This window comes from Erinaceus europaeus, chromosome 11 (assembly GCF_950295315.1).
Source record: "Erinaceus europaeus chromosome 11, mEriEur2.1, whole genome shotgun sequence".
In the NCBI taxonomy this organism is placed as follows: domain Eukaryota; kingdom Metazoa; phylum Chordata; class Mammalia; order Eulipotyphla; family Erinaceidae; genus Erinaceus; species Erinaceus europaeus.
In genome coordinates, this window is record NC_080172.1 from 74,199,505 (window position 1) to 74,211,802 (window position 12,298).

Here is a 12,298-nt window from a genome sequence, read left to right on the forward strand (position 1 = left end):
ACTGAGGAGGTCTAGAATTTTGCATGACTGAGAGACTAGTTTCAAAACACAGCATAACCAAATACCAAAGCTTAACACAGCTCCTCTCTCTCTCTCTCTCTCTCTCTCAAAAAAAAAAAAAAACATATTGATAAAAAGGATATAGACATTAAGTTTGTTATATAAGGAACTTAGAAAAAAATGACACTTAGAAAATACAGCAGGTTCTCAAATAATGCTATTTCACTCAATGTAGCTTATTGGAAAGTTGATGAGGAAAAAAAGATCTGATTCCTAGCAGAGGCCTTTATCTGTGCAGAGATAGCACATTCTCTGCATGTCTGTATGAGTGTTCTCTGAGTCCCCTTAGGTACTCTGAGTCTCTGTGTGTACAAGAGGTATATGTATTATGAAAACATTTCACTGTACTTTTTCTCTTTGCTCGGGTTTCCTCCCACACCCAGGGATGCATGTCAGCATCACTGGTGTGTTTTGATTGACACACTGTGAGGGAGAGTGGGTATTTGAGAGTCCCAGTCATGCACATCCAGAAGTGGTTCCTGCCTAGTGCCCAGAGCTTCCTGATAGGCTTTGGTCACCCTTGACCTTGAACTGGAATAAGTGGATTGAAAAATAAATGAAAACTTTGTTAAATATTAAAAGCATTTTTGTATTGCATCAAAGTAAAAGACTCTGAAGTGGGTGGGGGGGTAGAGTGCAGGTCCTGGAAAAGGGTGACAGAGGACCTAGTGAGGATTGTATTGTTATGTGGAAAACTGAGAAATGTTATGTATGTACAATCTATTGTATTTACTGTCATCCACAAAACATTAACCACCCAATAAAGAACTAAAAAAAGAAAGATCCTGGTTTGAGCCTCCGGCTCTCCCCAGGCAGGGAGTGTCTCTTCACAAGTGGTGAAGCAGGTCTGCATGTGTCTATCTTTCTCTCCCCCCTGTCTTCCCTTTCTCTCTCAGTTTCTCCTATCCAACAACAATGATAACAATCACAACAACAATGATAAAACAACAAGGGCAACAAAAGGAAAATAACCTCCAGGAGCAGTGGATTCGTGGTGCAGGCACCAAGCCCCAGCGATAACCCTGGAGGCAAAATAAATAAATAAATAAATTTTTAAAAAAATTAAAAAATAATAATAAAAGCATTTTTGGTGACTAGAAGAAGCCTGGGTAGTTAAGAGCTCAGGACTTGGCACATGTGATATCCCAGAACAGCACACAGTAGAACAGTACTTTGGTAGAAGTACTGTTTTCTAGAGTAGAAGAGTACTTTGGTCTGCCCTCTTTCCCCTCTCTCCTAGAAAATAAAAAGAGGAGGAGGAGGAGGAGAAGAAGTTAACACTCCTTTTGCCTGTATCAATTTGCCTATAGTAAATCTGTACATAATTTCACCTGAAGTAACAGTTTCTTTCTTTTTTTTTTTTCTTTTTGCCTCCAGGTTTTTATTGCTGCAACTCAGTGCCTGCACTATGAATCCACTGCTCCTAGAGGCCATTTTTCCCATTTCATTGCCCTTGTTACCCTTGTTGTTGTCATTATCATTGTTGTCTTTGCTGGACAGAACAGAGAGAAATCGAGAGAGGAGGGGAGACAGAAAGGGGGAGAAAGACACCTGCAGACCTGTTTCACTGCTTGTGAAGTGACTCCCCATACCCGCCCCCAGGTGGGGAGCCATGGGCTTGAACCCAGTTCATTTATGTAGGTCCCTGCGCTTCACACCATGTGCACTTAACAGCTCTGTAACTGCAGGACCCCCTGAAGTAACAGTTTCTAAGAACCTACTTGATAATAAATGAGAACTTTAAGTCAATAAATGAGTTGCTGATTTCTCAGCAAGCAAGTTAGGTGCAGCAAGTTAAATAAAAATACTCCAGGTACTCCTGAACCCTCAGGTTCAATGCAGTCCCTCAACTTTGTGATAATGACAGTCACCTTACATTCAGAGACTTCAGTTCATAAACCTTCATAGTTATTACGTGGTTTTATCTTCCTACCAACCCTGTGAAATTAATATTATTAGATTTATATTATACATGAGGAAAGTGAGGTTCAGAGTAGTTGAATCACTTGCTAAAGATCATACAGCAAATAAGTAGCCATATAAACTTAGTGTCCATGTTTAGAAATCATTACTTTTTTAAAAAATATACTTTATTTGTTTTATTTTAATAAGAGAGATAAAGAGAGAGATCAGGGCACTGATCTCAACTCTGATTATAGTGGTATGGGGGATTGAATCTGGGATTTTGGAACTCCAGGCATGAAAGTCTTTTTGTTTAGCCATTATGATAACTATCTTCTCCACCCTAGAAGTTATTTCTAATGTGAACATAGTGCTTTTGCAAGGTATAATGGATGGGCTTTGTTAAATCAAATTTTTGACCTTAGAAGTCTGTGGTAGAAGACACCAACATGTTTTTAACTTAGGGAACTGAAGAGTATTACTTAATACATTTAAGTGACCATTTTAACATGCAGGGTATTTTTCTGTTTTTCCACTTTAGTACTTTTTCAGATTCACTAAGGACTCAGTGTACATACCATTCCCAATAACACTGACATAAATCACATTCCACAGCTCTTCAAAGAAAGTGCACCCCCAAAAAAACTCAACCATTTAAGATCCTAGAACTTTCATTGCTACATATCTAGGTGCCCTATTGTCCACTGAGACTTTCTGCTGAGGTAGAGTGGAAGCATCCAAATTTACTTTCCCTCCAAAAATATTTTGAAATTTAGGGAGATCAAAAAAGAGATGCATTTTAGTATTCACCCAAAATCAAAAGAGGACCTTGGGGAGCTTTTATGATCTATTCTTGTTTTTTTTGTTATTATTTAATCTATTGGTTTTATGTAGTGCTAGAGATTGAAGTATGTATTCATTACCAGCAAGCTGCCTCCCTAGCCCCTACCCCTCACTTTTTTTTTTAATGAGAGAGATAGAGAGAGTATGACCTGGGAGAGATACCATAATGGTTATGTGCTTGAGGCCCCAAGATCCCAGATTCAATCCCTAACACCACCACAAATCAGAGCTGAGCAGTGCTCTGGCAAAATAACAAACACAAACAAACAAGAACCACTCCACAATCCCAGGAGTTCTCCTTATTCCCATGTAGTGTTGGGGACTGAACCAGAGCCTCTAGTATGATGTGGGGACTCTGCTGCAGTTACCTTTTGGCCTTATTTGCTGGCTTTCCTTTGGTCACAGCCATGTCTTCATTGTTTTAGGCCAATTTTGTTCCCCCTTTTGTTGCCTCCCCTTTTTTGTTTGTTTTGTTTTTATTGTTGTAGTTATTGTTGTTGATGTCAAAATTATTAGGACAGAGAGAAATGGAGAGAGGAGGGGAAAACAGTGAGGGAGAGAGACAGACAACCTGCAGATCTGCTTCACCACTTGTGAAGTGACTCCCCTGTAAGGGGGGAGCCGGGGGCTCCCCCCAGGATCCTTATGCTGGTCCTTGGGTCCTTGTGTTTTGCTCCATGTGTGCTTAACCCGCTGCACTAGGCACGACTCCCTACTTTAGAACAACTTTTTTTTTTTTACCAGAGCACTGCTCAGCTCTGGCTTATGGTGGTGCAGGGGATTGAACCTGGGCCTTTGGAGCCTCAGGCATGAGAATCTGTTTGCATAACCATTGTGCTATCTACCCCTGCAGAACAACTTTTAAAGAGGCAGAAGGAGAGAGGGAAACTTATTCTAATGTGGTGGGGGGTGACTTTGAATGTGGGTTAAGCTCATGAGAAAGCAGACACACAATGCAGGAGAGCTACCCTGCATCCATTAGAAAGAAAGAAAGAAAGAAAGAAAGAAAGAAAGAAAGAAAGAAAGAAAGAAAGAAAGAAAGGGAAAAGAAGGAAGGAAGGAAGAAAGAGGGTGGGGGTAAATAGCATAATGGTTAGGTAAAGAGACTGTCATGCCTGAGGCTCCAAAGCCCCAGGTTCAATCCCCCACACCACCATAAACCAGAACTGAGCAGTGCTCTGGTGTTCCTCTCTGTGTGTTTCTCTGCATCTCTCTCAAAATAAAATAAATTAAATACTTTAAAAAAAAATAAGAAAAGAAAAAAAAAAAAAGAAAGAAAGAAGGAGAAAAAGGAAAGGATTTGTATCTTCAAACTATCTTATCATACCAAGTTCAGAACAAGCAATGTCTTTGTCTCACTGAGTATAAGTGTGAAGGGAGCATCAACTAGGAAACTCTGGCCATGACTTTTTGTTCTGGTTCTGTTATTAACTCTGTCAGGCAAATCTCTTAAACTCTGAACCTCAGTTCCTCTGTTTAAAAAAAGAAAACAGATGGAAAATAAACAAAAATACCTATCTTCCCATCTTCACAGAAATATCATGATATATTGTTTTTGGAAAAATCTTGTCTACTACTAAATACTTTCCAAATGTACGGGATTACTATTACAATTCCATCTGGGTGATTGAGATAAATACCACTATTTGTGAAGTTGTGTGCATAGCCTGCCACTCAGTGGCCAAATTAAGAAATTATTGACTTCCAGAGGTGTGTCTAAGGAGTAGCTGCAGCTGTGTTTTGCACTCCCTGATCAACTAGGAAAAGCAATAAAAATCACCTGAAAACTCAACAAAATACAACCAGTGTCTCTTCAAACACACATACACACACACACACAAATAATAATAATAATAACTCACCAAGACACAGCTGCTGAGTATAAACACATGTGGCTCATGAGCAGAAAGGGGTTGAGGGAGAAAGTCCTAGGACTGAAAGGCCGTATTCAATATCCAGTGAGTACTCAGAGCCAGTCCAGGAGTTTGCCAGCTGAGACGCACCACTTCCAGGTCTGAGTTTAAGTAACAAAAAGACTGTTAAAGACTGGGGGGGTGGGAAAGCACCTAAAAACTCATCAATTTACAACTGTGGGCTCTCCAGTCTCCATTGTTGTTGCCCATCAGTGGCTAGAACAGCAACAGAGAAACCCTGTATTGACATCAAGGGCACAGAACTGGCTCAGGATAAAAAACTACCCTCCCAGGGCGGTAGCGCAGCAGGTTAAGCGCACGTGTCGCGAAGCACAAGGACCGGCTTAAGCATCCTGGTTTGAGCCCCGGCTCCCCACCTGCAGGGGCGTCGCTTCATAGGCAGTGAAGCAGGTCTGCAGGTGTCTTTCTCTCCTTCTCTCTGTCTTCCCTTCTGTTGTTTTTTGCGGGCTAAGTTATTTTCGCCGGGCTGGCTTCAAGGGCGGGTAACAGATGACCAGGGACTCATGGCTGGGTTGTACGCAGTATCTCTTTATTCATGCAGGACACATCACAATCTAAGACGAGCTAAGTTAAACTCAAAGTAAAGTTCTCTAAAACTCACAATGCTGTCTTTATATATATTTGTCAAGTAGGGTGGAAACAGGATGTGACATAGAGAGGGTGGAGAGAAAAGTGACTGGTGAAAATCAGAGTGTGACAATGAGGGGGCAGATTAGGCGAGAATCCTATCACTGAACCACAAATGCCCTGGAGGGAGGGTGGAACTTGTTAACAGTGGTTATGTAAATAGAATGAAGTGGTTATGTAAATAGAATAGTGTTAAGCAGGGGGGATTTAAACCAAATGAAACAGAAGGGGTCTTATGCATACCAACACCCTTCCTCTCTCCATTTCTCTCTGTCCTATCCAACAACAATATCAACAACAATAATAATGACGACAGCAAAAACAAGGGCAACAAAAGGAGATAAATAAATATCAAAAATAAATAAATAAACTTAAAACAAAAAACTACCCTCCCAGTTGCCTGGAGGTGTAGAGTAGTAGGTGTAGAGTAGGTGTAGACTAGGAAAAAACAATGAAAAATCATCTGGGAATGCAACAAAATACAACCAGGATTTCTTCAGAAAATAAGCCACAGGTGAATACCCACTGTGGCCAGTAGGTATAAAGGGAGTGTGGAAGAGATTCTTGGAACTCAAGAAGTCATACTTGGTGAGGGCTGGCTCAGAACTGGAAGTTAAACAGCCAAACACTTTACCAAGGGTGGAAGAAGACTAAGGAGAGCATTCCAGTTCCTCACAGGAGTTCATCTCTCCCAAAACAGTGTCTTTCAGTCCAGTGTTTGGCAGAATCTAGATTTAGTGACTGTATAATAGGGAAGAATTTTGTGGTTCCACCCAAATTTGTGTAACTAAATTATTTCCCTTTCTTAGTCTCTGTATTCTCTTATCTGTTATCTCTTATCATCTTTATCTTTTCTTCCTTTATCTCTGTTCTCTCTCTCTCTCTCTCTCTCTCTCTCTCTCTCTCTCTCTCCTTGCCAGAGCACTACTTGGAACCTTGGGCATGGTGATATCTCTGCATAACCATTGTACTATTTATCCTCCGCTTGGGTTTTATCTCTTATTCATGAGTGAGTGATTAAACTAAAAAAAAAAAATCTACTTCTAGTTAAAAAGCCCTCTGATTGACCCAGGTTCCCATAGCCCACAGGGAAGATAAATCACAGGCAAATCACCACCAACATAACAAGGGACTAACAGCCGCTTCACTGCAGGGATTGAGATAAATAAAACAAGAACAACTGTTAAAATTTACAACTGTGGACCCTTAAGTACATTACTTAGACACAAATTAATCCAGGCAAGTGTGATCAGTGGATTGAAAGGTAGAGAGAGAGAGAGAGAGAGAGAGAGAGAGACCCTTCAAGACTATAGAAGTTGTACACAGCATAAGAAGGTGCCATTTTGCTGTTTCAAGTATCCACTTCTCTCTTCAATTTGAGCACAAGACCCTACCTCCCATCTTCCAAAAGCAGCTGTGTCAACATTAGACTAACAGCTCCACCCATTCCTGAAACATACCAAAGGAAACCAGCTTCAGGGATCCAGGAATCAACTGACCAGAAGCTGCCTCCCACCATATATAAACAACACCCAGAACAAAAATTATAAGACCCCAAATACAATGGTCAAACAGAAAATACTGTAAAAATGAAATAGGAAAACATCCCAGGAAAAAATTCCGACAAGCTAGAAGAAAATAAGAATGAGGACAACATCCAAACACTAATTGTTGCACTAATCACAGGAATGAGGAAACCTTTTGAAGAAAATATTATCAGAAATGGGGAAACAGCAAATGAAACGTAATAAAACCTTGATAATACTTTTTTTTAACCCTTGAACCAATCCTCTCAATTTTTACTAATCTCTTACTGACTCTATAATGATTACAGAGTCATTATAATGAACAGGGAAGAAGAAAAAAATGCCCAACAAAAATTATATAGTTACTTTACTTCAACTAAAATTTATAGCCTGCTTCAACATTGCATTATATTTTTCAAGTCACATTTGTTTCTTTTTTCCCCCAACATAAAGAATTTAAAATGGGAATTACTGTTGGGTGCTACTTTTTGCAGGAGATGTATACAGTATGCATGAGAGAACCAGCAAACTTCCTGCTGTCAATGGAGTTAACATTGCAATGGGAAAGACAATCAACCGACAAATATGAAATATTTAAGTGGATGGTGAATTCTGGGGAGAGGAACAAAGCAGGGTAGGGAGAACTGAGTGACTGAAAAGGCAATATGTGTTCCATTTCATTTACGCTTGTTAGGGAAAGCCTATCAGTAAGAAACCTGAAGGAAAAGAAGTCATGAACCATGCTGATATTTGAAAAGCAAGACTATTTTAGACCAGTGACCTGCACAGTGACCAGAGCACTAGAATTAAAATAATTTGACCCCTGCTGTCACATGTGCCAGTGTTCCACCCCCTTCCTTTCATAAAAAAAAAAAAAAATCTATATTTTAAAAATATTTTAGTTCAAGGGACCAGAAGGTGCAAAATTCTGTCAGTGAAATATGTTTGACATGATTGAAGAACAGTTAAGAGGCCAGTGGAGGTACTAAATGACATGGCCAGAGAGATGATGGGACTGCGAGCATGGTGTATGTAGGTCATGGTCAAGAACTCATTCTTGAGTGCCTGGTTATGGTGCACTTGGTTGAGTATACATGCTGCCATACTCAAGGACCAGGTTCAAACCCCTGCTGTTCCAGGGGGCAGAGGGGAGGTTCTGAATCACTACCGTGCAAGGCAAGCATCGATCCCCAGTGCTAACACTGGTGGTGTTTAAAAAATAATCAACAAAATTGACACTTGGAAATGGAACATCCAATTAAGATGGGAAGCCACAAGAGTAATGGAATGACCTAGTAATTCTAAATAACTTTCTGACAAACAAAATACCAAATAATCTGACAGGCAAGTTTGATGTAATGCCTAGGGAGAAATTGTTCCTGTAAGAACAGAAAAAATTTCAAAGCATTTATAAAAACAACTCTATTTAAAGAAAAAATGCATAAAAATCTATATAACAAGGCAAGTTAAACCAGGCAAGCCAATGTTATTTTTACTGAGGGTTGTCTCAAATAAAAACCTCAGAACAGTGGTGCGTCAATTCTAAAGTGCTCTTCAATGAAGAAGTAAATATATGCTGAATGTCCACTGCAAGCAGATGGCACAGAAAAATAGGTTTAGGTTGCAAGACATGCTATATCTGAGAAGCCAGGACATGCACATAAAAGAGTAATAAATAGGGGGCAGGGCAGTAGCACACAGCTGGATCTAGACCAAAGACTCCTGAGTTTGCTTTTGCATATCACCACCAGGAAAATAGCAGTGAGCCTATGAGGTTTTTTTGTTTTGTTTTGTTTTTTCCTTCCTTTTCGAGGCTTCTCACCTATGCAGTTTCACCACGTAGACTCTACTGTCTTTTTTTTGAAGATAGAGGGTGAGGGACAAGGAGAAACAGGAGAGCCATCATGTCACTGTTCCACTGCTTATAAAGTTCCCTGTGTGATGCCTGGGAGGTCAGAACCTGAGACCTAGAGAAAGGTAAAGTGTGTGCTCTAGCAGCCCAGAAGGTGGTGCAGTGGAGAATGGAACATCCAATTAAGATGGGAAGCCACAAGAGTAATGGAATGACCTAGTAATTCCCCTCAATGGAATGACCTAGTAATTCCTAGTAATGGAATGACCTAGTAATGACCCTCAAGCATAAGGTCTTAGTCTGGTCCTTGGCACTGCATATAGCAGAATGGTGTTCTGTTTTTTTCTTCCCCCATTATTTATATATATGTATTTATTTACTATTTTTATTTTTACCAGAGCACTGCTCATCTCTGGCTTATGGTGGTGCAGAGGATTGAACCTGGGAACTTTGTATCTCAGGCATGAGAGTCTGTTTGTGTAACTGTTGTTTTCGACGGGTTATGTTGTTTTCACCGGGCTGGCTTCACGGGCGGGTAACAGACGACCAGGGACTCATAGCTGGGTTGTACGCAGTATCTCTTTATTCATGCAGGACACAGCACAATCTAAGACGAGCTAAACTGAACTCAAAGTACAGTACTCTAAAACTCACAATGCTGTCTTTATATATACTTCCCAAGTAGGGTGGAAACAGGATGTGACATAGAAAGGGTGGAGAGAAAAGTGACTGGTGAAAATCAGAGTGTGACAAAGAGGGGGCAGATTAGGCAAGAATCCTATCACTGAACCACAAATGCCCTGGAGGGAGGGTGGAACTTGTTAACAGTGGTTATGTAAATAAAATAGTGTTAAGCAGGGGGGATTTAAACCAAATGAAACAGAAGGGGTCTCATGCATACCAACAATTCCCCCTTTCTTTTTAACTAATGGCCATTATGGGGTGAACAGAAACGTATATCGTACAGGCGTTTTCAAAAGAACTGGCATATAACATGGAAAACAAAATAGGCGAGCAGCAATAACCAGTGTGATGCCAAGTGGAGCTTTTCTTGCCTCAAAGGGCAAGGCCTAGCAGGCGAAAGGGCATTTCTTGCCTCTGGGAATGCTTCATGCCTCTGGGGGCATCTCTTGCCTCAAAGGGCATTTCTTGCCTCTGGGAATGCTTCATGCCTCTGGGGGCATCTCTTGCCTCAAAGGGCGTTTCCTGCCTCTGTGGGCATCTCTTGCCTCTTGGGGCGCTTCATGCCTCTGTGGGCATAACCTAATAAGGAGGGGGAGCTTTCTGCCTCTGGGACAGAGCCTGCAGGCGAGGGGACATGGTCTATAAAGTTTCAAGGCAACTGGCTGAAGTTAGTCTTTGAGAAACACAGCAGCATGTACCAGTAAGTCCGATGGAGGTGTCAGTCCAAAGTAGCTGACCACAGAAGAAAATGCCAGAGGATGAAATGCTGCTGTGTTTCTCAAAGACTAACTTCAGCCAGTTGCCTTGAAACTTCGGGCGCCATATGTTGTTTTCGACGGGTTATGTTGTTTTCACCGGGCTGGCTTCATGGGCGGGTAACAGACGACCAGGGACTCATAGCTGGGTTGTACGCAGTATCTCTTTATTCATGCAGGACACAGCACAATCTAAGACGAGCTAAGCTGAACTCAAAGTACAGTACTCTAAAACTCACAATGCTGTCTTTATATATACTTCCCAAGTAGGGTGGAAACAGGATGTGACATAGAGAGGGTGGAGAGAAAAGTGACTGGTGAAAATCAGAGTGTGACAAAGAGGGGGCAGATTAGGCAAGAATCCTATCACTGAACCACAAATGCCCTGGAGGGAGGGTGGAACTTGTTAACAGTGGTTATGTAAATAAAATAGTGTTAAGCAGGGGGGATTTAAACCAAATGAAACAGAAGGGGTCTCATGCATACCAACATGTAACCATTATACTGTCTCCCTCTCATCAGTCAATCAATAAAAATTTATTTAAATGTATCTAAAACCATCCCCTGGGAGTCAGGCGGTAGCACAGCAGGTTAAGTGCACATGGCACAAAGTGCAAGGACCAGCGTAAGGATCCTGGTTTGAGCCTGGGGCTCCCTACCTGTAGAGGCGTCACTTCACAGGCAGTGAAGAAGGTCTGCAGGTGTCTATCTTTCTCTCTCCCTGTCTGTCTTCCCCTCCTCTCTCCATTTCTCTCTGTACTATCAAACAACGACGACATCAATAACAACAACAATAATAACAACAATTTAAAAAACATCCCCTGACACCTTGGAATTTCTAAAATGACTAACCAGGATTAAAATGAAGATCGAGGGCTATGGAAGAAATAGCCAGTGCCCACAACTGGAGAAACAAATGAACTGGTAGAGCATTCAACTTTCATGTCTGAGCTTCTTGATTTTAACTCTGGCATCCCATGTACCAGAGTCGTGCTCTGACATGATTTACTCTTTTTCCTTTTCTCTTACTCATGTGAAACACTCTCTGTCATATGTAATAAACAAAATATATGTTTAGAAAGAAAACAGTGCATTGACTAGAAAAGTATGCTGGCCTAGGAGCTCGGTAGTCAACAACATGCTAAAAAGTAACTAGGCCAACACAACCGGTGTCACCATGCCACATTATACAGCCATTGCCTTTTTGCTTTGGATTGTATCCAGAGATGTCAAGCCCAAGATATCAACCTTCCAATTCCAACAAACTGGTGAGACTTCCTAACACATGGGACTACTCAGTTCCATGTCAGATGGCGTGCTTTCTAGCAAAGTTACAGATCCTAGATATAGGCTAGGACCTAGGGGACTGGATACATATATACATGTATTCATAAGTTAGGAGTAACTATATACCTCAAACTAAAAGTGCTTAATAGTCCTTTATGATTAGACTTAAACATAATAAAATTGGCAGTCTAGTAGAATGGTCTAAAGAAGGCACCATCTATTTTTTTTAATGTTTTAAAAACATATTATTAGAAACATAGAAATTGAGAGGGAAGAGGGAGATAGAGAGGGAAAGAAACAGAGAGACACCTGCAGCCCTGCTTCACCACTCATGAAGCTTCCCCCCATAGGTGGACAGCAGGGGCTTGAACCCAGGTTCTTGTACACTGTAATATGAGCACTTAACCGGGTGCATCACAACCTGGCCTTGGCATCATAAATTTTCCTTTCCTTTTTTTTTTTAATACTTTATTTATTTATTGATGAGAAATATAGGAGGAGAGACAGAACCAGACATCACTCTAGTACATGTCATGCCTGGGACTGAACTCAGGACCCCATGCTTGAGGGTCTAACACTTTCCCCACTACACCACCTCCTGGACCACACCATAAATTTTCTAACCAAATATTCATTACTTAGGCCTAGATACCCTCCTCTCCTACCTCCCCATATCACTCAATTGCTATATCTACTAAACTAACTACTAAAAAGAAAGTAAGATATATCTCCTAATCTTTTCTGACAGCATCAGCATTATTTTCACCCACCGATAATCTTTAGAAGAAACACTATATACAATTAGCCAAGAGATATATTGGCAAAAAT